Raw genomic sequence first — 26,975 nt, 5'->3', positions numbered from 1 at the left:
GTGCCAACTCCCCTCACAATAAACTGCTGTTTGCCTCTTGTTAAGACACCCAATGGGAGCAAAGTGAACACTTTGGGATGTCAGAGCAGGATCAGGGAGGAGGTGAAAGGCGTTATCTTCCTTGGTGTTTGCTTGATGAATTGTTACTGTACTGAATTTTTTTTTATTTATTTAATGAGCATAAATTTCCAAAGTACAGCTTATGGACCACAATAGCCTCCCCCCCCCCGTGTCTTCCCTCCCATCCACAATGCTCCCCTCTCCCACTCCCTCTCCCCTTCCCCTTCACATCACGATTAATTTTCAATTATCTTTATATACAGAAGATCAATTTAGCATATGTTAAGTAAAGATTTCCACATTTTGCTCCCACACAGAAACACAAAGTGTAAAATACTATCTGAGTACTAGTTATAGCATTGATTAAACACCTAAGAGTAATTGTGTATTAATTACAGAGTTCAACCAATAGTTTTAAGTAGAATATAAAATGCATCTTTTGTATTGTTGTGGCTTCCCCCCGACCTCCTTCCCTCCCGTGGCCCTCCCCTCACCCACTTCCTCTCCCATCCCGCCCTTCATCACGTTTCATTTTCAATTACCTTCATATACTGAAGATCAACTTAGTATATACTAAGCAGGGATTTCAACAGGTTGCACTCGCACAACCGAACCAGGTATAGGGTATTGTTCGACTAGTAGTGTTGTTTTTGAGTTTCATAGATAAACATATTAAGGACAGAGATCCTGCGTGGGGAGCATGAACCCAGTGACTCCCGCTGTTGATTTAACAATTGTCACTCTTATTTATGACGTCAGCAATCACCCGAGACTCTTGCTATGAGCTGTCTAGGCTATGGAAGCCCCTTGAGTTCACCAACTCTGAATTTGTTTAGTCAAGGCCATATCACAGTGGAGGTTCCTTCCTCCCTTCAGAGAAAGGCGCCTCTCTCCTTGATGGCCTGATCCTTCTGCTGGGGTGTTGTTCACCAGGATCCTTCATTTAGATTGTTTTTTGCCACCGTGTCATGGCTTTCCATGCCTGCGAGACTCTCATGGACCTTTTAGTCAGATCCGAATGCCCCAAGGGTTGATTCTGAATTATTACACTCTCCTCAGCTCACAAAACTCCACATACTATTGTTGTGGTCAGGAGCTCTGTGTTTCCCTTGAAGAAACCCTGGAGGCAGCAGGGCTGTGGTGTTCTGGAAGCTCCCAAGTATGGGATTTTGTTCCCAGTTTCTCCAGAGTCAGGATGGCCAGATTTCCTGCTCTGTGGCCCCTCCTCCCGTCCCTCCACAGCCTGCTGCCCTGTCACAGCCCCTGGACTCTGGCTCTCCTCCTGACTTCAGGACCACTGTGATTGTATCGCTCCCACCAGGTCCTTCTGTGTCATCTGTGGGAATTGGAGTTCCTAGCTTGCTAAATGCCAGTTTTGCTTCTGTACTGACTTGCTTGCTTGCCGGCTGTACCGCCATGACAGGCCTCATCCTGGTCCAGGAAGGAAGCAGCCTGGTCCTTGAGAACAAATAAAGCCAGTTCTCCTAGAGTTTATGGCCTTTTGCTCCCTGCCTGCTCCCCTGGAGTTCATGGCCCAATGCTTCCTGCCAGTTCCTCCCTGAGCCATCTCCTTTGTGTGGCGTTCCCACCACATAAATATACTCTTTACCTTTAAATGAACCAATAAACACGCTAGGTCCTAATTCCTTGCCATATAGAGAATAAGAAGGTAACCTATGCAGGAGATGATGAGATGACCTGCACCCTTGTAAGCATGAGGCTATAAAAACTTCTCATATGCAAATGAGGAGGCCTTTTGCCTGTGAGCTGCTAAAGGACTGTGTGCAGGTAGGGGGTCCCAGCAGGCTGGTAACAACTAAGCCTCTGCTTTTGCATCAGGGACTGTGCCTTGTGCATTGATTGGGAAATTCAGACTCAACAATCTCCTCATCACAGTCCTTAATCAGCCACCCTGCCAGCTCCTTAGATGACAGTCCTAGCAAGCAGGCAGTAGGCTGCAGATGGCTTTTGTGTTGGAGACGATTTGCGTCCCATCTTACACTCTTACCATCTCTGCCACTGTCTCCCCTGAGACAGAATTAGAGCTGATGGGGTAGATCTTGGCGCACAGAGTTGGAGGAGATCTAGACCCAGGTGCTGTGACATGTGTGTTGGAGGGGGTGGGGAATTTTAATGCTGCCTCTAATGGGGACTTAGTGGAGCCCAGCTGCTTGGCAGAGTTTGATAAATGCAGTGTGGTTTTAGAACTCAGAATCTGATGAGCGCCCAAGGAAAGAGTGGTTGTTCCCCAGGCTCATGTCTGTTGTAAGCCAGTTGGATGATGCTCAGTGGTGTGTGTTTTTTTTTTTTTTAAGAATTATTTATTTATTTGAAAGACAGTTACCGAAAGAGAAGTGAGGCAAAGGGAGAGAGAGAGATAGAGAGAGGTCTTCCTTCCAATGGTTCACTCACAATTGCCCACAATTCCCTGGACTGTGCCAAGCTGAAGTGAGGAGCCAGGAGCTTCTTTCAGGTCTCCCACATGGGTGCAGAGGCCCAAGGACTTTGGCCATCTTCTAGTGCTTTCCCAGGCCATAGCAGAGAGCTGGAATGGAAGAAGGGCAGTGGGGATACTCACCTGTGCACAGATGGGATGCCGGCACTGCAGGCTGAGGATTAACCTCTGCGCCAGAGTACCAGTCCCTCAACTGCAGCCTTATGAATCTGCTACAATTTGTAACCCTGGATGACTTGTCACAGAATCCAGGTGATTGTGAGCCCATAATTTAAAACTTAATTAAACCTCCTGGATACTGCAGAAAGTGTGTGGAAAAGAGTTAGGTGATAAGCTTGTTTTTCTATAAGAAATGTTGAAACCATGCATAATTCTTTCATAATACGGATTTTCCCCATTTTTTGAAGACTGCTTGTGAATGTGGCATCAATACACAGAAGGTATGAGTGCTACTGGGTAGAACAAGGACAGCAGGTGCACACCGCTGTCTCTCGGAGTCTCTGATCTTGGTGTGGACTCTGCTCCTCTGGGACAAGCGAAGCAGCCTCGGGTCATCCACAGCTGCCCTCTGTGGTTTCTCTGCACAAACCCATCTCGGAGCACGAGGCCCCGCACACAGGTCAGTCCCTCTTGTCACAATTCTGTAGGGCTGTCTCTTTGTTTTCAAAACATTCAAATTGCTTTTAAAACTGTATATGAGAAAACTAATTTGGAGCCCGTGGTGGGGAAAACCGCGGAGGGAAGGCGGGAGAGGAGAAGTCTGAAAAGCTGATGCAGTGCTGAGCTGAGAAGCCATCAGCTGAGAGGAAACTGAGCCCTCCCAGCAAAACCTACAGAGATCTGCAGGTCTGCATTGGCCACAGGTAGGCAGACGTCCAAGACAGCATCAGCCACATGTGCCAGCTGGGTCAATAAGCCTGCAGAGACTGCTCCACCTCTGGCTGCAAACGCCCTCTCAGTAGCAGGGCTTGTAATGAAGATGAAGATGGGGAACTGGAGCAGAGGCCTCCAGGAGCCAAGGTGAGGATGAGGAGCACTGGAAGGATTCGCCAGCATCAGCCAGACACATCCCTGCAGGAGGGAAAGCACGGGTTTTCTGAGGAGCAGAGGCTCTGGGAGCCAGATATCAAACCTCATGCTGGAAATGGCCTTGACCAAGACAACTGAATGATGCGTTTTGAGATTGGGGTTGGGTGTGGGATGGGTGTCAAGTTAAAAGGAACAGGTTCCCTTCTTTTTTTTAAGTAATTCGTAGCTTTTGTTGTTTGTATCTGCATGATCTCTCTCTCCCTCTCTTTTTTTTTTAAAGATTTATTTATTCATTTGAAAGACAGTGTTAGAAAGAGGAGAGGCAGAGAGTGAGAGCAAGAGCGAGCGAGCGAGCGAGTGGTCCTCTATCCACTGACCCACTTCTCAATTTGCCTCAATGTCCAGAGCTGTGACTATCCAAAGCCAGGAGCCAGGAGCCTCCTCTGGGTCTCCCACACAGATGCAGGGCTCAAGGACTTGGGCCATCTTCTACTGCTTTCCCAGGCCACAGCAGAGAGCTGGATGGGAAGTGGAGCAGCTGGGTCTCTAAGTGGTGCCCACATGGGATGCTGGCGCCTCAGGCTAGGGCATTAACCTGCTGTGCCCCAGAACAGGTTCCCTTTTTAAAGAATGATATAAGGCTGTCTTTGGAGCCACTTTTTTATTTTCTTTTTTTTTTTTTTTCACGATTGAGCGGTACACTCTTAGGGAATTTGAAATTTGTCGTCATTTATCTGTATACACAGATTTCAGAGTTTTGTTAATTTTAAAGCTTTGTGTGATCGGTTTCAAAGATTACAGATAATAAAGAAGTCAGAATGGCACCTGTTAAAGAATTGCATATCTTTTTTTTTTTAATATTTATTTATTTGAAAGTCAGAGTTACACAGAGAGAGGAGAGGCAGAGCGAGAGAGAGAGGTCTTCCATCCGATGTTTCACTCCCCAATTAGCCACAATGGCCAGAGCTGTGCCAATCTGAAGCCAGGAGCTGGGAGCTTCTTCCGGGTCTCTCACATGGGTGCAGGAGCCCAAGGACTTGGGCCATCTTTTCCTGCTTTCCCAGGACACAGAGGAGAGCTGGATTGGAAGTGGAGCAGCTGGGACCCTAACCCGAGCCCACGTGGGATATTGGTGCTACAGGCCAGGGCATTAACCTACAGTCACAGCACCAGGCCATAGAATTGCATATCTTTAGACACAATTATTAGCACATCAAAAGGGAAGCACAACTTTACTGTGTTAACTCTCTGAACTCTCTCCTTCCCTGAACTGGCAGCCTCCCAGGAGCAGCCTTATACAGAGAAGGGGTATTGTACTGAGAAAAGGGGACTGACTATTGACTGAGAGTAAATTGGGATAAACTAAAGCACAGCCTTTTTCTTCCTGGGCATTTGTTTGGTTTAAAGTCACCATAAACTCAGTGTTGCATTGCTGTCAGTGGATACCACAGCTTAGCTCTTTAAAAATAATTAACTTTGGCCAGTGCTGCGGCTCACTTGGCTAATCCTACCTCTGCGGCACTGGCACCCCAGGTTATAGTCCCCGATGGGGCGCCGGATTCAGTCCCAGTTGCTCCTCTTCCATTCCAGCTCTCTGCTGTGGCCCGGGAGTGCAGTAGAGGATGGCCCGGGTCCATGGGCCCTGCACCCGCATGGGAGACCAGGAGGAAGCACCTGGCTCCTGGCTTCGGATTGGTGCAGCGCACCAGCTGCATCCTACTAGACATAGTGGCCACCTGGGGGGTGAACCAATGGAAAAAGGAAGACCTCTCTCTCTCTCTCTCTCTCTCTCTCTGTCTAACTCTGCCTGTCAAAAGAGAAAAATAAAAGAAAAAAATCAACTTTAAATGTAAACTATCGAATATTTGAAATAGCCTGCTTTCCCTTAAGGCGTCTTGTCTGCCTTCATTAGTTGTCCAAGGCCAACCATTTGCTACCAAAGTGAATCAATATTTCGAATGTGCTTCTCTTGGTATAAGATTATTAGCTATTCCTGTACGCATTTCCCCCAGACTGAAGCAAATCAGAAGGAAGCTGTTTCTTTTAAAATACAAATCACCAAGAATGTAAATATACCTAGTGCTCAAGTATTTGCCTGATTTTTTTTTTTACTGTTTAAAAGGTATAAACCCAAAAAATTCAGTGTTACAGAAGGATGGAAAAGGAGAAGATGTGCTTTCTTAATTTTGTCTATGCATTTAAGTTACCACGTTGTGAAGTCATATCTGAATTCAACTCACCACAGACCGTCTTATTGGCACAGTTTTATCATTTAGTTTTAGAGCACACCTGTTGACCAGTGGTCTCCCCAAAGAACATTTTAGGCACTGAAATACAGAGAAAACGCATCTTCAACCATACTCTATGGAGTTCTCACCACATATACTCTGTTAGATTTGTGTTTTGTTGGTCGTTTATGTTGTATTTGTGTATTGCATGTGACCTCTTTTGTTAATGTGACAGTTAAACCCATCTTTATAACATAAGTCTCAGATAAAAAAACTAATGTAAGGATTTCCTTGTGTGGGGAATGCCACAGGAGTCCCAAAGACGAGTCATGGATCACCGCTTACCCAACAACTAATTGGAGGTAGACTGTGGAGAAATTCATGGTAGTCCCAAATGAGTCACACAGCACCGCTAACCACAAATCAACTAAAACAAGAATGGAGTTAAGGATGCCAAGCATGGAGCTGACGACACCACGTGTGCTAAGTTTAGTGTCTGCCAAGAAAAGCCTCTCCTCATCAGACTGAACAGACGCCCTGGACAGTCTGACAATGTGTGTGCTAAGACGGTAACCTGAAGTCCCCCAACAATAGCATGGTGACTCACAGCACCGGACACAGCTGATCCTCCCTGTCTTACACAGCAGATCAGCGGTGCCCCGGGAAATTCCAGAACGTGACTGATTGACACCCGGACCCCCACCAGGGGCCTTCCCCCCTGGAGTGGCAAGGATAAAAGGAGAGCTCTTTTCACTGCTCCCCACCCCCTCAGGGATCATGGCCCAGTACGTGGGAACCTCTGGATCTCCTAGTATGTGGAGCTGAAAAGCCAGCTCACTACTCTGTAGCGGCACAAGGCGACTATGGGACCAACCTCCATCGGAGCTGACACCTCGCCACCTCTCATCAGCCTGCTGCTGGACCGGACAGCAGAGCTGGACCAGAACTCTCAGCAGGGGACCTCTCCAACTCCTCGCCTTGCCGGCTGCCTGGGAACTTGGAGCCTACTGCCCAGAGAGACAGTCATCCCACGACTTCCTGCCTGTGACTGTTCTGAGATCTGTCTCTCTGAGTGCTAACTGAGACTTCGGACTTTGACTTCGTGACTGTGATACAAACCTTGAGAATGCAATATTTATAATGATATTAACCACGTGGAATATGAAGGAATGTGCCTCGACCACATGATTAAGAATACTGCCATATGCTTTGCTGTACTTACATCCCTATAGTTGGATTGCCTTAGAGACTGCCTTTATGATGTGTGTTAGGATCTGTGGATTAATGAATATAACTATATAGATTGGTATGCAGAGTGGTGAAGCCCTAGTGTGAATTGGTGTGAACAATAAAAACCTTTCATTGGAAAGACAGTCTTGTGTCCACATGTTCCTTCTTCCCGGTACTCCGACACTTCGCCCTTAAGCCCTGTCGAGCGGCATGACAGTAGGTGCTCACGACACCTTGAAAACTCCTGTGCTGGTGCTGGCACTGTGGCTTGGCGGCAGCCACCGTGCTGGCATCTCATATGGGTGCTGGTTTGAGACCTGGCTGCTCAACTTCTAATCCGGCTCCCTAATATGACTTGAGAAAGCAGAAGAAGATGGCTCAAGTCCTTGGGCCCCTGCACCTGCATGGGAGACCTGGAATAAGCTCCTAGCTCCTCACTTTGGATTGGCACAGATCTGGCTGTTGTGGCCAAATGGGGAATGAACCAGCAGTATAGGTGATAGCTCCAGAGAAGCAGCCTGCGGGCATTCCTGATGCTTTGTGCACTTGCCTCTAAGTCTAGAATAAGCCCCAGTGAAACACTGGAAATGCATACAGAACTGTTAGTTCTTCCACAATTTTATTAATCAAGTTACATGAATTTAACTTATTTTAATGCAGGCAAAGTATCCATTCTTTGTCTATTTTTAAACAGATTTATTTATTTAGCTGAAAGTTAAGAGTCACAGAGAGGCTGAGGTAGACAGGCAGAGATAGAGAGAGAGAGACAGAGAGAGAGAGGTCTTCCATCCACTGGTTCACTCCCTGGATGGCTGCAACTGGGGGATCTGCCCCATCCAAAGCCAGGAGCCAGGAGATTCTTCCTGGTCTCCCATATGGGTGTAGGGGCCCAAACACTTGTGCCATCTTCCACTGCTTTCCCAGGCTTTAGAAGAGAGCTGAATCAGAAGAGGGGCAGCTGAGACTAGAACCGGCACCCATTTGGGATTCCAGACTGCAGGCAGCGGCTTACCCCACCACACCACAGTGCTGGCCCCTAGTTTCATTTTTTTAAATATATTTATTTGCTTATTTGAAAGTCAGTGTTACACATACATGCACAAACACACACACACACACAGAGAGAGAGAGAGAGAGAGAGAGAGAGAGAGAAGAGAGAGATCTTCCATCTGCTGTTACACTCTACAAATGGCTGAAATGGGCAAGACTATGTTAGGCCAAGGCTAAGAGCCAGAACTTCTTTCAGGTCTCCCACGAGTGCCAGGGCCCAAACACTTGGGATATCTTCAGCTGATTTCTCAGGCTATTAGTATGGAGCTGGATTGGAAGTGGAGAAGCCAGGACTCCAACAGGTGCACATATGGGATGTGGCTTTATCCACTACACCATAGCGCTGGCTGTCATATACACATTTTGAGAATTCATGATACTTTGAGCCATATACTCCTTCCTTCCTCACTCCCACCCTACTGCTCTTCTTTTTTTTTTTTTAATATTTTCAATTAAGTTTTACGACATACTTTCTTTTTTTTTATTTTTTTTTAATTTTTTGACAGGCGGAGTGGACAGTGAGAGAGAGAGACAGAGAGAAGGGTCTTCCTTTGCCGTTGGTTCACCCTACAATGGCCTCCGCGGCCGGCGCACCACGCTGATCCGATGGCAGGAGCCAGGAGCCAGGTGCTTTTCCTGGTCTCCCATGGGGTGCAGGGCCCAAGCACCTGGGCCATCCTCCACTGTACTCCTTGGCCACAGCAGATGGAGCAGTTCTTCGCTCAACACAAAATCAATAGAAAATTCTCATCGAATTGCACCAATAGCAGCCTCATTGTTTGTATCCATCTGCACAAAAATAACAGTAGCACAACTTTAGGCATAGAATAATTGGGGCAAGTCAGGCAGGGCAGATAATAAACCAATGACGTTCTACCTCTGCTCCCTCTCGGCTCCATGGTAGAGGCCTCCCCTGGGCAGCACGATTGCTCAGGACAAGGGGCCTGTGGGTGTCCAGGTGCATTTGTGCATCCTCAGTCTCAGCCTAGACAGGGGCTGAGGCAGAGAAACGTATCAGTCAGTTCTACACTTGTGTTTCCAGGAAAAATCTAAGGTGTGGTCTCAGTAATGTTCACAGAGCCAAAGCATCCTATGATTGCGGAAAAAGTTTTTCAATGTTCACATTCCTGTAGCATGAAACCAGGCAACACACAGGTCGGTGGCAAGAAGCAGTGCCCTGACACTGGAGCTAACAACAACTGGAGCCCAGTTTGGAGAGGGCGTCTTCCACTGTGGTTAACAGTTATTTCTAGTGATGTTAACTTTCTTCCATGGTACCATTTTCTATTTTTCAATACATTTATTTACCTAAAACCCAATCATTGTAGAGAAACAAAGACCAAGAGAGATTGAGAGGAACAGAGAAGAAAGGAGAGAGAGAGAGAGAGAGGGAGAGAGAGAGAGAGAGAAAGAGAGATAGAGATAAATATGTTCTTTAACCTGGTGCACTCTACAAATGGCTGTAACAGTGGGTTCCTGGCCAAGCAGAAGCCCGGAGCCAGATCTGCCCCGAGTGGTGCAAGAATCCAAGAACTTGGGCCATTTTCTGCTGCCATCCAGGGTGGGCATTAGCAGGAAATGGGATCAAAAGTGGAGCAGTGGGGATTCAAACCAGTCTCTGATGTAGGCTGCTGGCATTGCAAGTGGCAGCCTTACCCACTGTGCCATGATGCCAGCCTTCCCTCCTCTCCGGATTTCTTAAGAAACACCTGAAGTGTTCCAGAAAGGGGAGAGAGGAAGTTATTTTTCATGATGTTCCTCAAACCATTGGTGACTCCTTGAAACTTTCACTTATCTTTTCCTCCTGTATCCCTGACTCAGAACTCAGCTGCAGAAGGGAGAGCGCACCTGTGTGATGTCTCCTCTAAGCACCTGCGTTCTCCTTCTGAGTCCTGGTCTCTGTCTGTCAGCCACTTATTCTGAGTCAGTACAGAGGAGAGTGTGGGACAAGAGTCTCGTCTCTCAGAGACCATCTCCCTGGTGCAGCGGTCTGCCGTGAGGGGACAGTGTGAGAGCATAAGAGGACAAACAGGTATAGACATGGACCTCAGCCTTAAAGTGTTCACTATTCATTAGAAAAGCAACTTTCTCCTCCAGAATCCCAATGTAATCATGAATAGATAATGCTATCTTGTCTTCCAGTTCATTTAAGGTTGTTACAAGTGTCCTTCAGTGACTTTGGGAGGTGATGTCTTCCAAAGGAAACATGCACACTGCATCTAAACGTGTGCAGCCCTGATCTGAGCTGGGGCAGCTGGAGACACAGCCCCTGGTCTGAGTTCTGAGCTGCCCTGGGCCTTTCAGCTGGCCATAGCCCTGCCCCGCCCCTGCTGATTTGCATGTCCCCAGAGCACCGCCCACCTCTCTGGGCATTTAGGAGCAGGCTGCTCCCACCCCATGCAGGAGGCAGTGCCAGGCAGGACCCAGCATGGACATGAGGGCCCCCACTCAGCAGCTGGGGCTCCTGCTGCTCTGGCTCCCAGGTAAGGAAGGCCAGCAGCAGGAACGGCCTCGGGCAGTGTGGCCAGGGCTGCCCGTCTCTGCAGGAGCGTTCTCTTAGAACGGGAGGATGAGTGTGGTCTCTGTGTTTCTCTTTCTCTCCTCAGGTGCCACATTTGCCATTGAAATGACCCAGACTCCATCCCCCGTGTCTGCCGCTGTGGGAGGCACAGTCACCATCAATTGCCAGGCCAGTGAGGACATTTATAGCTTATTGGCCTGGTATCAGCAGAAACCAGGGCAGCCTCCCAAGCTCCTGATCTATTCTGCATCCTATCTAGCATCTGGGGTCCCATCGCGGTTCAAAGGCAGTGGATCTGGGACAGAGTACACTCTCACCATCAGCGGCGTGCAGTGTGACGATGCTGCCACTTACTACTGTCAATGTACTTATTATAGTAGTAGTTATGGTGCCACAGTGATACAAGCCCTAACAAAAACCCCCGAGGAAAGCAGAAGTGTGAGGCTAGGGTGCCTCAGCTGGTCCTCCTGGCCCCATCTGCTGAGAGTGATTCTCAGAGCAGCCAGGCTTGAAGGTCCTGCAGGGTCGGGTGGAAGGGGCCAGGCTGACTCCTCTGAGGCTCCCTCCTTTCCTCCTTTTGGTGGCTGCAGCACAGACATGACCATGACCCTACTGTTCTAATGAAATCAACTGTTCTTTCTGAGTATTCAAAGCTGGACATCAGTTGAGATTCATAGAACAAAAGAGAGAACACTACAATTATTACAAGGAAAACTATTTTAAATACTGGTGATTATAAAATTTTATGTAAGAAACCAATTTCATATCTACAGCAATTTAATAAATTTCATTTGCTTTTTGAAAGGCCATGTTTTACACACACCACCCCCCCACACACACACACCCACACACACAGAGTTTCATAGAGAGAGAGGTCCCTTCCATCTCTGGTCTCTCCTCCAATGGCTGCAGTGGCTGAGGCAGTGCCTGGCAAGACCTGGAGATGGAGCTTCTCTCAGATCTCCCACATGGGTGCCAGGGCTCCAACACTGGAGCCATCTACAGGAGCCTTCCCAGGCTAAGCAGGGAGCTGGAGTAGAAGTGGAGCAGCCAGGACTCCCACAGGTGCCCATGTGGATGCTGGTGCTGCCTTTGGCTGCTTTGCCCACCGCACAAGGCTGGCCCATCCTGTCCACAGTTGTGAGAAATAATGCCTCTTCCCACCATGCCCTCCCTCCTTCCTCACTCCCACCCTCCTCTCTTTTTCTTTTAAGTTTTACATGGACACACGTTCAATTTATTACCACCAGGTTAACCTTCCAGTAAACAAAGAATTCAATGAGGAGTGAGCAGAAAACCACTGTTCCTCAAGAGTCTAGACAAGGCTGTGAGTCTCAGTCCTCCCAATTCCTCTGTCACTGTCAGACCTGAGGTGCACTGCCTCCCCCTGGGGGTCACAGGTGGAATTACATCAGCTTTTAATCCCAGATTGAGCAGTTCTTCATGCAATCCAAAATCAAATAGAAAATTCTCATCGATTTGAATCAATAGTAGCTTCATTGTTTCTACATACTGCATATGACTCACAATATCAAATCTCCTAGGCATAGACTATTTGTAAAAAGCTGAGCAGAGCCCTTCATCTCATAAATCTCTTATTTTGTGGGCAGGGCAGATATGCATGGCTCACTAGGCTAATCCTCCTCCTGTGGCATCGGCACACAGGGTTCTAGTCCCGGTTGGGGCGCCGGATTCTATCCCGGTTGTTCCTCTTCCAGGCCAGCTCTCTGCTGTGGCCTGGGAGTGCAGTTGGGGATGGCCCAAGCTTGGGCCCTGCACCCACATGGGAGACCAGGAGAAGCACCTGGCTCCTGGCTTCAGTGCGCCGGTCGTAGTGGCCATTTGTGGGTTGAACCAACAGAAGGAAGACCTTTCTCTCTGTTTCTCTCTCTCTCTCTCACTGTCTAAATCTGCTTGTGAAAAAAAAAAAAGAAAGAAAAAGAAAGAAACATATAATGTTTCTATACCTGCTCCCACTCTGCCCCACAGGAGATTCCTCCCCAGGGGCACTTTCATTGCTTGGGCAAGTGGGCAGTGGGTGTCCAGGTCCTCATAGTACATTCTCCTCTCTTGGGGACAGAGGTAGAGGCAGAGGCAGAGGGAGGGGGATCTTACCATGCAGTTCAACATTTGCGCTTCATGAAAAAATAAACTAACTAACAGTAATGGTCAGATGGCCAAGTTGTCATTGGATTGAGGAAAAAGGTTTTAAATTTCTGAAATCGCTGAGGAATGAAACCAGCTAACACACAGGTCAGTGGAAGAATCAGTGCCCAGTTGGCCTGAGTTATGGCCTATCAGGTATGCTACACCTGCAGTGCCAGCATCATCTATGGGGCTGGTTCAAGTCCTGGCTGCTCCCTCAGATCCGGCTCTGTGCTGTGGACTGGGGAAGCAGTAGGAGATGGCCCAAGTCCTTGGGCCCCTGCACCTGCATAGGAGATCTGGAGAAAGCTCCTGGCTCCTGATTCCTTGCTCCTGGCTTCGGATTGGCACAGTTCTGCCCACTGCAGCCAATTGGGGACTGAACAAATGGATGGAAGACCTTTCTCTCTCTCTCTCTCCCTCTCTGCCTCTCTGCCTCTCCTTCTCTCTGTGTGTAACTCTGCCTTTCAAAATATATATATATATATATATATATATATATATATATATATTTACTTGAAAGACAGCATTGGTGGAAAACAAAGTAAGAGAGACTGAGAGGGAGATGAGAGGGGGAGAGAGAGAGAGAGAGAGAGAGATTCTGTTCATTGGTTTACTCCCCCAAAGGCCAGGCTGAAGCCAGTAGCCCAGGACTCCACCCAGGCCTCCCACGTAGATGGCAGGGACCCAGGCCCTGAGTCCTCACTCTCAGGGTGCACATGAGCAGGAAGCTGGCATCAGGAGCAGACTGGGATTAGACCAGGCACTCAGTGTGGGATGTGAGCAACCCAAGGGCCAGGCTGATGCCAGGGGTCAGGGACTCCATCTGGGCCTATGTGGGGGGCAGTAGCCTCCTGACCACAAAAGAGCCCAGGGCCCTGTTAACGACTTCCTCAACCTGTGTGCATGCTCAGAATAGCGCAACGTGACCAATATGTGACCTTCCTGGGGTCAGCAACACTGCCACTTGGAGCGTGTCATGGGCGAGATAGCTAACAGCTCCCACACAGCGCAGAGCTGGGTGCACACTGAACTGTTGTGGGTCAAGGGGGAAGAGCCGCAACCACAGGCTGGGTGCTGATCTAGGTGCTGTGTGCCTAGAGAAACTGCTGTGTCCCCAAGTCCATAGAAGCAGGGGCTTAGCTCCCGTCGGGGGACCAGTTGGAGGACTCGTGCCTGCTGTGCTCCCTCCCCGTGCTCCTGCGCAAGACCACAGGAAACCTGGTCTGCACTGCAGGTCACCCTCTTGGTAAATTCTATTTGCAAGTGAGTCCAGGAACCTGGGCTGGCAACAAAACCTTATCACCCATGGCCCCTCCTTAGAAACTCCAAAATATTCTGATAAGAGAAAGGAGTGCAGAGAATCCCTGACGTGCTGTCGTCTCCAGTTGGAATCAGGTTATGAGGCTCTGCCAGCAGACGGACCCCTGCAATTTGCCCTTGTCTCATTCCTGGTGCCTCACATGCTCTGCCCATGTCCCCACGCACAGCCCTCCGACTTGGGACTTTTAACTCAACCTTGTAGAGATCTAGGGCTCAGCACCATTGGGCAGTGCAGGAGCGGCCCTGGAATGTCACTGGTCCTGGTGTTTGGGCATCCGTTGTTCTGTGTGCCAGGTGAGGCGAATGAGCCAAATTTCAGAAATAGAATGAATGGTTCTTCCAGTGTGACTTGTGTCTCGTGCTTTTGAGATGTGACACAGGATAAGCGTCCCAGCATTGCTGATTTCTGCAGTTCTGGCATTGAGGAGGTGAGTTATTGTTGTTGTTCTTTCTTTCTTTCTTTCTTTCTTTCTTTCTTTCTTTCTTTCTTTCTTTCTTTCTTTCTTTCTTTCTTTCTCTCTCTCTCTCTTTCTTTCTCTCTCTCTCCCTTCCTTCCTTCCTTCCTTCCTTCCTTCCTTCCTTCCTTCCTTCCTTCCTTCCTTCCTTCCTTCCTTCCTTCCTTCCTTCCTTCTTTCTTTCTTTCTTTCTTTCTTTCTTTCTTTCTTTCTTTCTTTCTTTCTTTCTTTCTTTCTTTCTTTCTTTCTTTCTTTCTTTCTTTCTTTCATAAACCAACTGCCCAACCCTACAGGTTCAGTCTGTCTGTGAATGCAGGTCCGAGGAGCACATTTATCTTGCTTGAACTTTACCATTACAGATTGTGTTCCCAGAGGAAGTCAACAACAGCTCCCTGCTGGTCGGATCAAAGAATCCCCTACTGTGCTATCAGCACCTGCCTGGACTGTCTCCTTGCTCTTGGTCACAGCATTTGACAGAGTCCATAGGCTGCCTATCTCTTTAGAAGCCTGGACTATTCACTCAGAAACACACTGGAACCTAGAAAAATCTGAAACCCTTAGTTCTAAGAAGAGGAACAGAGTGCCAAGCTGTGGCAGGCCATTCTCAGGATCAAGCAAGAGGAGATGGACTTGATGTGGGAATTTATAAACAAGTCATTTTCGTAAGAAATCACCCTGTTTATCTAGTGGAGAAGGAGACAGAGAGGGTCAGGCTATACTCCCAAACTTGTCTTTTTTCTGGTTTGCATCTGGTTCGTGATTCAACTTGGCTGAGAGACAGATATTACCCTCTGCAGGGTAGAAGCTGAAAATGCTGTAGGCTTTGCTGTCCCTCCCAGGGGGACTGGGGCTAAGGCAGAAACCTCCCAGGGGAGGCCTTTCAGGCAAGTTCAACTGCCAGGGCTGCTTCTCCTTCCCTGGAGCTCCCACGTTACTCTAAACACACACGTGTCTGTGTGCCCAGCTTGTCTATGTGACTACTCGGTCGGAGACAGAGACCTCCGAGCTCTTTCTATATTACCACCTCCTTGTTTCTGTCCTGAACACATTTGACGTTTCCTTCGCTTCTGCAGCTACAAACAAACACTCTCGTATTGATCTTTTCTCTCCAGCCCTGACTTCCACACGATCTCTCACTCGGACTCTTGAAATTTTTGTGATTTTTTTCAAGGGTCATAAACATCAATTTATGCAACCTTAGTGATTGTCCCAAAGTTTAGAAAGAGGAATATTTGCCATGAAATAGCCCCAAGAAGCAGTTAGATTTTCTTTCCGTAGTGGCAAAGGGGGGCAGAGTGACTGCACCACAGCTTATCTTTCTCACGTATTACAGCTGAGATAGCTGCAATATGGAATACAGGAAGGAAATGCAGGAGATGCTGAAAAACAAACGTTAGCAGGAAAATATAGGAAGAAAGACAAAATGCGAATAGCCCACAGGTGGTGAGCTTCTTGGGGATTGTTGTGGTTTGGGGATGTTCTTCATGGTTGGGTGGTTGGTTGACGGGTTTTATTGGTAAATTTCTCTCTGATCTTGGGTCTCAGGATTGACTAAATTAAGCAATGTCCTACTGGGTAATGGATACGGACAACCAAAATCAAGGGAGTCTGTCTTCGCAGCCAGAGGACTAGGAGGAGGGCTGCTAGGCTGAGGAGCAGGAGGAAGTAGCCTTGTTTCATTCTTCATTCCTCCTCTCTGCATTCCTCTCCTATCTGTCATGGGTTTCTCAAACCAAAATTACTTAGTAACTGGCGTTTTTCAAGTCTGATTAAAACTCATAATCATGAGAGCCATGACATTTTTTTTTTTGACAGGCAGAATGGACAGTGAGAGAGAGAGACAGAGAGAAAGGTCTTCCTTTGCCGTTGGTTCACCCTCCAATGGCCGCCGCAGCTGGCGCGCTGCGGCCGGCGCACCGCGCTGATCCGATGGCAGGAGCCAGGTGCTTTTCCTGGTCTCCCATGGGGTGCAGGGCCCAAGCACTTGGGCCATCCTCCACTGCACTCCCTGGCCACAGCAGAGAGCTGGCCTGGAAGAGGGGCAACCGGGACAGAATCCGGCGCCCCAATCGGGACTAGAACCCGGTGTGCCAGCGCCGCTAGGCGGAGGATTAGCCTAGTGAGCCGTGGCGCCGGCGAGGCATGACATTAATATGTATTCTCATATTGCAAGCTGGTCTCTCTCTCTCTCTTTTAAAGATTTGTTGATTTGGAAGATGTAGTGACAGAGAGAAGGAGGAGGGATGGAGATCTTATATTGGTGGATTCACTCCCCAGATGGCCAGAGCAGAGAACTCCATGTAGGACTCCCAGGAGTGTGGCAGGGATCCATGCACAGGCGTTCCTTATAAATCATACCCCTCCAGTGTGTTCTATTCATTGCACCTTTATCATACTCCAAGGCAATTAGGGAAAAACAGAAAGCAGAAGCCGTCCTGGCCTCAGTGACGTCCACCAGTACCACACCGAGGAGCTGCTCAGCTTCTCCAGGTTCTGGGCTGTGCAAGCCCTGCAGCCCCTGTCACAGGTGGAGCAGCAGCAGCAAAGCTGGGCTGAGCCGTGAGGAGAGTGTGGACCTCTACCCACACTGGTCCTCTCTCTGCTGAGACCCCCAGAGAGACATTCTCTGTAGGAAACCTGTGCAACCTGGGTCTGATGTGGACACCTGGGGACACTGTACCTGTGCAGGTGCTGAGGGATTGGAGAGAATTCTCCTATTGTCTGCATCTCTGCAGGCAGGGAGGGTTACCCATAGTCCCATGGTGAGCAGGTGCGTGTGCTGGGATTTGAGCTCAGGTCTATATAACATTAAATCCATTCCATCCACATGGCTGAGGTCATCCTATGTCTGAGACCAGAGTTTAAAATAACACAGGAGACAAGCCCAGGATTGGGGGGACACACACGCTCCTCGCTGTCTCCACCTCACTCCACGGGGACCTACATCTTCCACCCAGTCCCTCCTGCAGCTGTGCCCCCGACTGCCATTCTCTCAGAGCCTCCTCAACCCCAGGGGACTGCATGTCAGTGTGGGGCAGGGCCTCCTCTGCATCCCAGACTCTTTCCTCTCCTCCTCCGTCCCTCCTCATCCCTCCACTCAGTCCTACCTCTCATGTCCCTGTACTTCCAATAACTCCCCTCCATGCAGACACAGATCAACCAATCAAAGCCTCCTCCTCCTCCTCCACCCTCGTCCTTTGATAGCTGACCCTGTGTCTGTCACATACCTGCACTGACAGGAGGTCAGCAAGATACTTACCCAACAGATTCTCTCTCAGACTCACTGTGTGCTCGCTCAGCTTACAGTCAGCTGTTCTCTGTGTGCTGTAGAATGGACCCCACGTGAGAACATAGTCACATTGGGAGGATATCAGAGCCCAGCCACTCACCCAAAAGGGAAAAGACACTGACTTCACCTTGCAAGGTGTGACCAGGTGTTCTCTAGAGAAAGGACTTTCTCCTACAGATCCCCACCTAACCATGAATACGTTACACTACCAGGTCGTTCAGTTCACTTAAATTGCTGGAAATGTCCCTCGGTGAGTTTGGGAAGTGACATCTCCCAGTAGAAACACGGTGCCAGGCAGGACCCAGCATGGACACAAGGCCCCCACTCAGCTGCTGGGGCTCCTGCTGCTCTGGCTCACAGGTAAGGAAGGCCAGCAGCAGGAACGGGCTCGGGCAGTGTGGCCAGGGCTGCCCGTCTCTGCAGGAGCGTCCTCTTAGAACGTGAGGATGAGTGTGGTCTCTGTATTTCTGTATCCCTCCTCAGGTGCCAGATGTGCCTATGATATGACCCAGACTCCAGCCTCCGTGTCTGCAGCTGTGGGAGGCACAGTCACCATCAATTGCCAGGCCAGTGAGAGCATTTATAGTGGTTTGGCCTGGTATCAGCAGAAACCAGGGCAGCCTCCCAAGCTCCTGATCTATGGTGCATCCACTCTGGCATCTGGGGTCCCATCGCGGTTCAAAGGCAGTGGATCTGGGACAGAGTACACTCTCACCATCAGCGGCGTGCAGTGTGACGATGCTGCCACTTACTACTGTCTAGGCGGTTATTATAGTAGTAGTGCTACTTACCACAGTGTTCCAAGCCCTAACAAAAACCCCCCAGGAAAGCAGAAGTGTGAGGCTGGGCTGCCCCAGCTGCTCGTCCTGGGCCCCATCTGCTGAGAGTGATTCTCAGAGCAGCCAGGCTTGAAGGTCCTGCAGGGTCGGGTGGAAGGGGCCAGGCTGACTCCTCTGAGGCTCCCTCCTTTCCTCCTCCTTGGTGGCAGTAGCACAGACATGACCATGTCCCTACTGTTTTCAAGAATTTGATTATTCTTTCTGAGTAATTGAAGTTGTAGTATCATTTGAGATTCACAGAGCAAGAGAGAAAACATTATAGATATTACAAGGAAATATTTTAAATACTGGTGTTTAGAAAATTTTATAAAGGATACCAATTTCATATTTAAAGTTTTTAGTTTTTTATAGTTACAGTTTTTTAAAATGATTTATTTGTTATTGAAAGCACATGGTTTACACACACCCACACACATACAGAGTTAACAGAGAGAGTTCTCTTCCATCTGCTGATTCTCTTCTCCAGTGACTGCACCTGCTGAGGCTGTGCCTGGCAAGAGCTGGGACGTGGAACTTCTTTCAGGTCTCCCACGTGGGTGTCAGGGCTGAAACACTTGTTCCATCCACTGGTGTTTCCCAGGCCATTAGCAGGGAGCTTGTTTGGAAGTGGAGTAGCAGGACTCCACTGGTGCGCATGTGGGATGCTGGTGTGGCATATGGCAGCTTAACCCACTGCACAAGGCCTGCTTATCCTATGCACGGTTGTGAGAGCTTAATGCCACTTCCCACCATGTCGTCCCTCCTTTCTCACTCCCACCACCACTCTCCTTTTTTTATTTGTCTTCTCTATTTTACAATGACATACTTTTCATTTGCTTATAATCACCAGCTTCACCCTCCACTAAACAAAGAATTCAACCCGGAGTAGCAGAAAAACCACTGTTCCTCAAGAGTCTAGTCAAGGTGTGAGTCTCTTCCTCCCAGTCCCTCTGTCACTACCAGACCTGAGGTGCACTGGCGCCCCCTGGGGGTCACAGGTGGAATCGCGTCTGCTTTGAATCCCTGCTTGAGCAGTTCTTCATTCAATTCAAAATCAAATAGCAAATTCTCATCGAATTGAACCAATAGTAGCTTCATTGTTTGCACACAGTGGCTCACAGTGAACAGTATCACAATCTCCTAGGCATAGAAGAATTGTAAAAATCGAACAGAGCCCTTAATCTCCTAGATATCTCATTTTAGTGGGCAGGGCAGATAATAAACAAACATCACCAGCTCCCACTCTGGGCCCTGTGAGAGGCCTCCCCTGGAGCACTACCATTGCTCGGGGCAGGTGGGCAGTGTGTGTCCTGGTCCACTTAGTGCATCCTCCTGTCTTGAGGCAGAAGCAGAGGGAATGAATCGGCAGTTCAATTTAGTGTTTGCTGAACAGAAAAACTAATAGTGGTCTCAGTAATGGTAGAGGAAACTTTGTCCTTTGTTTGAAAAAGAAGCTTTTTAAGCTTCTCAAATTGCTGAGTCATGAAACCAGCCAACACACAGGTCAGTGGAAGAATCAGTGCCTGGACACTGGCTATAAACAGAGAAACCCAGTTTAGCAAGGGTGTCTTGTCCTGTGGTTAATACTTATTTCTAGTGAAGATAATTTTCTTAAATGTTACCCTTTTCCATTATTTTTAAGATTTATTTTATTTATTTGAAATATGGAGTTACAGAGAGAGAGCGATCTTCCATCAGTTGGTTCACTCCCCAGATATGTACCATGGCCGTAGCTCTGTCGATCTGAAGACAGGAGCTTCTTCCGGGTTTCCATCGTGGGTGCAGGGGCCCAGGGACTTGGGCCATCTTCAACTAGTATCCCAGGCCATAGCATAGAGCTAGATCGGAAGTTGAGTAGCGGGACTAGAACCGGCGCCCTTATGGGATGGGGGCGCTTCAAGCCAGGGCGTTAACACACTGCGCCACTGTGCCGGCCTCACCCTTATCTGCTTTTGATATATTTATTTATTTATATACATAAAAAGTGAGGATCAGTGAGAGGTGAACACAGAGTTGGAGAGAGAAAGAGAGAGCGAGAGAGCGAGATCTTCCATGTGCTGGTCTTTCCCAGATGACCCTTACAACACCTGGGGCTGGACCAGGCCAAGTGCAGAGCCGAGACCTCCACCGTGGACTGCCAGTGTATAGCAGGGTTCCGAGTACAGCCGTTCCCCTCGAAGTGTGTTCTAACTATTGCTCTTTTATATCACACCAAGGCCATTATGGAATGAGAGAAAGCAGAAGCCTCTCTGGCCCCAGTGACGTCCACCAGAACCACACTGAGGAGCTGCTCAGCTTCTCCAGGTTCTGGGCTGTGCGAGTCCTGCAGCCCCTGTCACAGGTGGAGCAGTAGCAGCAAAGCTGGTCTGAGCCGTGAGGAGAGCGTGGACCTCTACCCACACTGGACCTCTCTCTGCTGAGACCCCAGAGAGACATTCTCTGTAGGAGACCTGTGTAACCTGTTATGATGTGGACACCTGGTGTCACAACACATGTGCAGGTGCTGTGGTGTTGGAGAGAATTCTCCTATGTGACCGCATATCTCAGAGGGCAGGATGGGCTGCTCTAAGTCCCATGGTGAGTAGGTGCGGTGCTGGGATTTGAACTCAGGTCTCTAAAATACATTCCTTCTACAAGGCTGTATTCATGTCATGGCTGAGGCCAGAGTTGAAAATAACACAGGATCAAGCACAGGATGGGGTGGAACAAACAGCTCCTACCTGTCTCTGCCTACTCAAAATCTGGACCCACATCTTCCACCCAGTCCCTCCTGCAGCTGTGCCCCCGACTGCCATTCTGCAGAACCTCCTCAACCCCAGGGGACTGCATGTCAGTGTGGGGCAGGGCCTCTCTGCATCCCAGACTCCTTCCTCTCCTCCTCCACCCTTCTCATCCCTCCTCTCATCCTACCTCTCATTTCTCTGCAACGACATTTTCTCACCTCTGTGCAGACACAGATCAACCAATCAAAGCCTCCTCCTCCACCCTCGTCCTTTGATAGCTGACCCTGTGGCTGTCACATACCTGCACTGACAGGAGGTCATCAGATACTTACCCAACAGATTCTCTCTCAGAGGCACTGTGTGCTCGCTCAGCTTACAGTCAGCTATTCTCTGTGTGCTGTAGAATGGACCCCACGTGAGAACACAGTGACATTGGGAGGATATCAGAGCCCCGCCACTCACTCAAAAGGGAAAAGACATTAACTTCAAGTTTTAATATGTAACTAATATTTTCTTGGAAAAGGGACTTTAGTCTACAGAATCCAAACATAACATTGAATCAATTAAAACAACTTACCATCCAGTTCACTGAAAGTGATGGCAATTGTCCCTCAGTGAATTTGGGATGTGACATATCCCGGTAGAATCATGCGCACTACGGGTAAACTTGTGCAGCCCTGGTTTGAGCAGGGGCAGCTGGAGACACAGCCCCTGGGGTGAGTTCTGAGCTGCCCTGGGCCCTTCAGCTGGGCACAGCCCTGCCCCGCCCCTGCTCATTTGCATGTCCCTAGAGCACCGCCCACCTCTCTGGGCATTTAGGCCCAGGCTGCTCCCGCCCCATGCAGGAGGCAGTGCCAGGCAGGACCCAGCATGGACACGAGGGCCCCCACTCAGCTGCTGGGGCTCCTGCTGCTCTGGCTCCCAGGTAAGGAAGGCCAGCAGCAGGAACGGCCTCGGGCAGTGTGTCCAGGGCTGCCCGTCTCTGCAGGAGTGTCCTCTTAGAATGTGAGGATGAGTGTGGTCTCTGTGTTTCTGTTTCCCTCGTCAGGTGCCACTTTTGCCCAAGTGCTGACCCAGACTCCAGCCTCCGTGTCTGCAGCTGTGGGAGGCACAGTCACCATCAATTGCCAGGCCAGTGAGAGCATTAGTAGCTACTTAAACTGGTATCAGCAGAAACTAGGGCAGCCTCCCAAACTCCTGATCTATTATGCATCCACTCTGGCATCTGGGGTCCCATCGCGGTTCAAAGGCAGTGGATCTGGGACAGAGTACACTCTTACCATCAGCGGTGTGCAGTGTGACGATGCTGCCACTTACTACTGTCAGCATGGTTATATTTATAGTAGTGGTGATACCACAGTGTTCCAAGCCCTAACAAAAACCCCCCAGGAAAGCAGAAGTGTGAGGCTGGGCTGCCCAGCTGCTCCTCCTTGGGCCCCATCTGCTGAGAGTGATTCTCAGAGCAGCCAGGCTTGAAGGTCCTGCAGGGTCGGGTGGAAGGGGCCAGTTTGACTCCTCTGAGGCTCCCTCTTTTCCTCTCCTTGGAACCATCAGCACAGACATGACCATGTTCCTACTGTTTTAAGGAGAGCAATTATTCTACTGGAGTATTTGAGTGTATTGTATCATTTTGAATTCATACAGAAAAGATAAATTATTATAGATATGGCAAGGAAAAATAGTTTAAATCCTGATGAGTGCAATCTTACTATAGCTTTTAATATCCTGGGAGAACGGCCGTCAGAGAAGGAGATCGTAGACACAGAGACTCTCAGATCTCCTAGAGGCCAAGCACCTCTGGGTCAGAAGGCACAGGTGCTGCCCCGCGTGTCCTAAGCCCTGTCCAGGAAGCTCTGGGGTGGGGGTGCTGGTGCTGTCTGCCTGCAGCACTCACTGGTGATTCTCCCCTGCCCCTCTGTTCCCAGCTTAACCTCAGGAGGTATTGACAGAGGAGAATTCTGCTTGTTTCCTGGTCAAATCTCAGAGCCATGGATGGTTGGTCCAGAATGCAATGGTGACCAAATATGTTGGCTTGTTCCAACCCAGGTCTGTGCATCTTTCTGTATTTTCCTTGCACATTGCAATGTTCCCTCTACAGAGGAGGCCCCTGGCTTGCACAGCAGGACCCGAGGCACAACCAGGACGGTGTGAAATGCACCGTTCACTGCACCCCTGCTTCAGTCCATGTTGGCTCACATTTTTCATGCAGCTCCTTCTGCAGTTTGGCCACCAAATACAGTTCTCTCACACGCATTTCACACCCCAGGTGACGTTGTTTCAGATTCTGGGAAAGTGAATGAAGTCGCATTTCCTAACCTTCCTCATCTCCTCTGTCCCTTCTCATCCTGGGTCAGTGCTGCCCTCTCACGGTCACCGTGTCCTAATCCCTGCCCCCGGTATGGAAACAGATACACAGATCCTAAGCTCTTCTTCTACTCAGGTTCCTGCTTGGGAGCCCCCTGCCGTCACATACCGAGACTGAAGAGAGATCATCCAAGTGTTTCACCCAGCAGAGTTGTATCTAAGAGGAATGCTGTGCCAACTCCCCTCACAATAAACTGCTGTTTGCCTCTTGTCAAGACAACCAATGGGAGCAAAGAGAACACTTTGGGATGTCAGAGCAGGATCAGGGAGGAGGTGAAAGGCGTTCTCTTCCTTGGTGTTTGCTTGGTGCATTGTTGCTGTAATGAATTATTCCATTCTCTTCAGTCACAATATTGCATGTTCTATTGCTGTGGTCAGGAGCTCAGCGCTCTCCTGGAAGAAACCCGGGAGACAGCAGGGCTGTGGTGTTCTTGTATCTCTCGAGGATGGGATTCTGTTCTAGGTTTGTGCAGTGTCAGGATGGCCAGATTTCCTGCTCTGTGGCCCCGCCTCCATCACTCCACAGCCTGCTGCCCTGTCACAGCCCCTGGCCCTCATCCCGACTTCAGGACCATTGTGATTGTACCGCTCCCACCAGGTCCTTCCGCGTCATCTCCCCATCACAGTCCTTAATCAGCCACCCTGCCCAGCCCCTTAGATGACAGACCTGGCGAGAAGGGAGTAGGCTGCGGATGGCTTCTGTGTTGGAGACAATTTGTGTCTGTCTTACACTCTTACCATCTCTGCCACTGTCTCCCCGAGACAGAATTAGAGCTGATAGGGCAGATCTCGGAGCAACAGAGTTGGAGGAGATCTAGACCGAGGTGCTGTGACATGTGTGTTGGAGGGGGCGCGGAATTTTAATGCTGCCTCTAATGGGGACTTAGTGGAGCCCAGCTGCTTGGCAGAGTTTGATAAATGCAGTGTGGTTTTAGAACTCAGAATCTGATGAGCGCCCAAGGAAAGAGTGGTTGTTCCCCAGGCTCATGCCTGTTGTAAGCCAGTTGGATGATGCTCAGTTGGGGTCTTTTTTTCAGATTTATACATTTATTTGAAAGAGAATTAGACAAAGGGAAAAGAAGCAAAGAGAGATAGATAGAGAGAGAGAGAGAGAGAGTGAGATAGAGGTCTTCCATCCGTGGTTCTCTCCCCTATTGGCCCCAACGGCCTGGGCTGTGTAGATCCAAAGCCAGGAGCCAGGCAGAGTTACAGACAGAGTAAGGGATAGACAAAGTGCAAGGTTTCCATCTGCTGGTTCAGCTCCCAAATGTTCCCAATGCCCAGGGCCTGACTGATCCAAAGCCAGGAGCCAGGAGTTTCTTCTGTGTCTCCCATGCAGGTGCAGGGACCCAAGCACTTGGGCCCTCTTCCACTGCTTTCCCAGGCCATAGCAGAGAGCTGGATGGGAAGTGGAGCATTCAGGATATGAACCAGTGCCCAGATGGGATGCTGGCACTGCAGGTGAGGATTAACCTACTTTGCCAGAGCGTGGGCCCCTCAACTGCACCCTTACACATCAGCTACAATTTGTAAACCTAGATGACTTGTCACAGAATCCAGGTGATTGTGAACAGAAAATTTAGAATTTTAATTAAACCTCCTGGACAACTTCTGAAAGTACATGAAAAGAATGAGGAGAAATGAGGAGATAAGCTTGTTTTTCTGCAAGAAATTTCAAAACCGTGCATTATTTTTTCATTATATGGATTTTCCCTGTCTTTTGAAGATTGCTTGTGAATGTGGCATGAGTACACGGAAGGTATGAGTGCTGCTGGGTAGAACAAGGACAGCAGGTGCACACCGCTGTCTCTCGGAGTCTCTGATCTCTGTGTGGACCCCACTCCTCTGGGACAAGCGAAGCAGCCTCGGGACATCCACAGCTGCCCTCTGTGGTTTCTCTGCACAAACTCATCTCGGAGCACGAGGCCCCGCACACAGGTCAGTCCCTCTTGTTACCATTCTGTAGGGCTGTCTCTTTGTGCTTAAAAATATTCAAATTGCTTTTAAAGCTGTTTATGCTACAACTAATCTGGAGCCCGTGGTGGGGAAAACAGTGGACCGGAAGGCAGGAGAGGAGAAGTCTGAAAAGCTGAAGCAAGCTGGAGCCCCAGGGTAACGGAGGGGAATGTTGCAGGTGCAGTGCTGGGAAGCCATCAGCCGAGAGGAAGCTGAGCCCTCCCAACAAAACCTACAGAGATCTGCAGGTCTGCATTGGCCACAGGTGGGCAGATGTCCAAGACAGCGTCAGCCACATGCGCCAGCTGGGTCAATAAGCCTGCAGAGACTGCTCCACCTCTGGCTGCAAACGCCCTCTCAGGAGCAGGGCTTGTAATGGAGATGAAGATGGGGAACTGGAGCAGAGGCCTCCAGGAGCCAAGGTGAGGATGAGGAGCACTGGAAGGATTCGCCAGCATCAGCTGACACATCCCTGCAGGAGGGAAAGCACGGGTTTTCTGAGAGCAGAGGCTCTGGGAAACAGATATCAAACCTCATCCTGGAAATGGCCATGACCAAGACAACTGAATGACGCATTTAGTAATTGGGGTTGGGTGTGGGGTGGGCGTCAAGTTGAAAGGAACAATTTCCCTTTTGAAAGAATGGTATTGTGTACCTGCTCGTCAGCTGAAATAGAGTATTACAATACCAGTGACAGTCACACAGGATTTTATTGAAAATGAGAAGCAACTGAGAGACACACGAGAGGCAAGGTAACCGATCAGGACCGGCCACTAATTGGGACCAGCACGTCTCACCAGAGTGCGGCCCCCACCAGCGGCTTACACTGCTTTTTATAGTATTCTGTCCACTAGGGTAAACAACTTCAAACCGGACCCCTGGAATGCAGTGAACAATAAAAAGGATAACCAGAATAGGGTTGTAAAATAACAGTTATCAATAACAAACCCAGGAACACACCCAAGATATGGTTGTAAGATAACAGTGAGGGACACATTTCAGTCAACCTAGTTCCTGGGAATTTGGGCCCACATAGTTTCACAAGATGCACCCTTGGCTGTTAGCAAGCAAAGCTAATATGTACAGAAGCAAGAGATCTGCAGTTAGCTATTAGCCACACTCACTGCATTTGGATTCTGATTCTACAATATAAGGCTGTCTTTGGAGCCACTTTTTTTTTTTTTCATTTTTTCCTAAGATTGAGTGGCACACTAATAAATGAGAGCATGAAATTCGAGGTCATTTATGTTTTATACACAGCTTTCAGACATTTGCTGATTTTGTAGCTTTGTGTGATCAGTTTCCAAAGGTGATAGATAATAAAGAAGT

General features: G+C 49.1%; 1 long non-coding RNA gene across 1 annotated transcript; it reads left to right on the top strand.

The window, feature by feature from the left end:
• Positions 1-432: 432 nt before the first annotated feature.
• Positions 433-7,141, top strand: LOC149128022 (uncharacterized). The gene is made up of 2 exons (XR_016229224.1): positions 433-3,134; positions 6,084-7,141. It is a non-coding gene; the product is annotated as an uncharacterized LOC149128022 (long non-coding RNA).
• Positions 7,142-26,975: the final 19,834 nt, after the last annotated feature.

The sequence above is a fragment of the Oryctolagus cuniculus genome, chromosome 2, assembly GCF_051225735.1.
Source record: "Oryctolagus cuniculus isolate XC-2025 breed Fujian yellow rabbit chromosome 2, ASM5122573v1, whole genome shotgun sequence".
Lineage (NCBI taxonomy): Eukaryota > Metazoa > Chordata > Mammalia > Lagomorpha > Leporidae > Oryctolagus > Oryctolagus cuniculus.
Note: the sequence above shows the minus strand (reverse complement) of the source record. Positions and strands in the feature narration are given on the sequence as shown.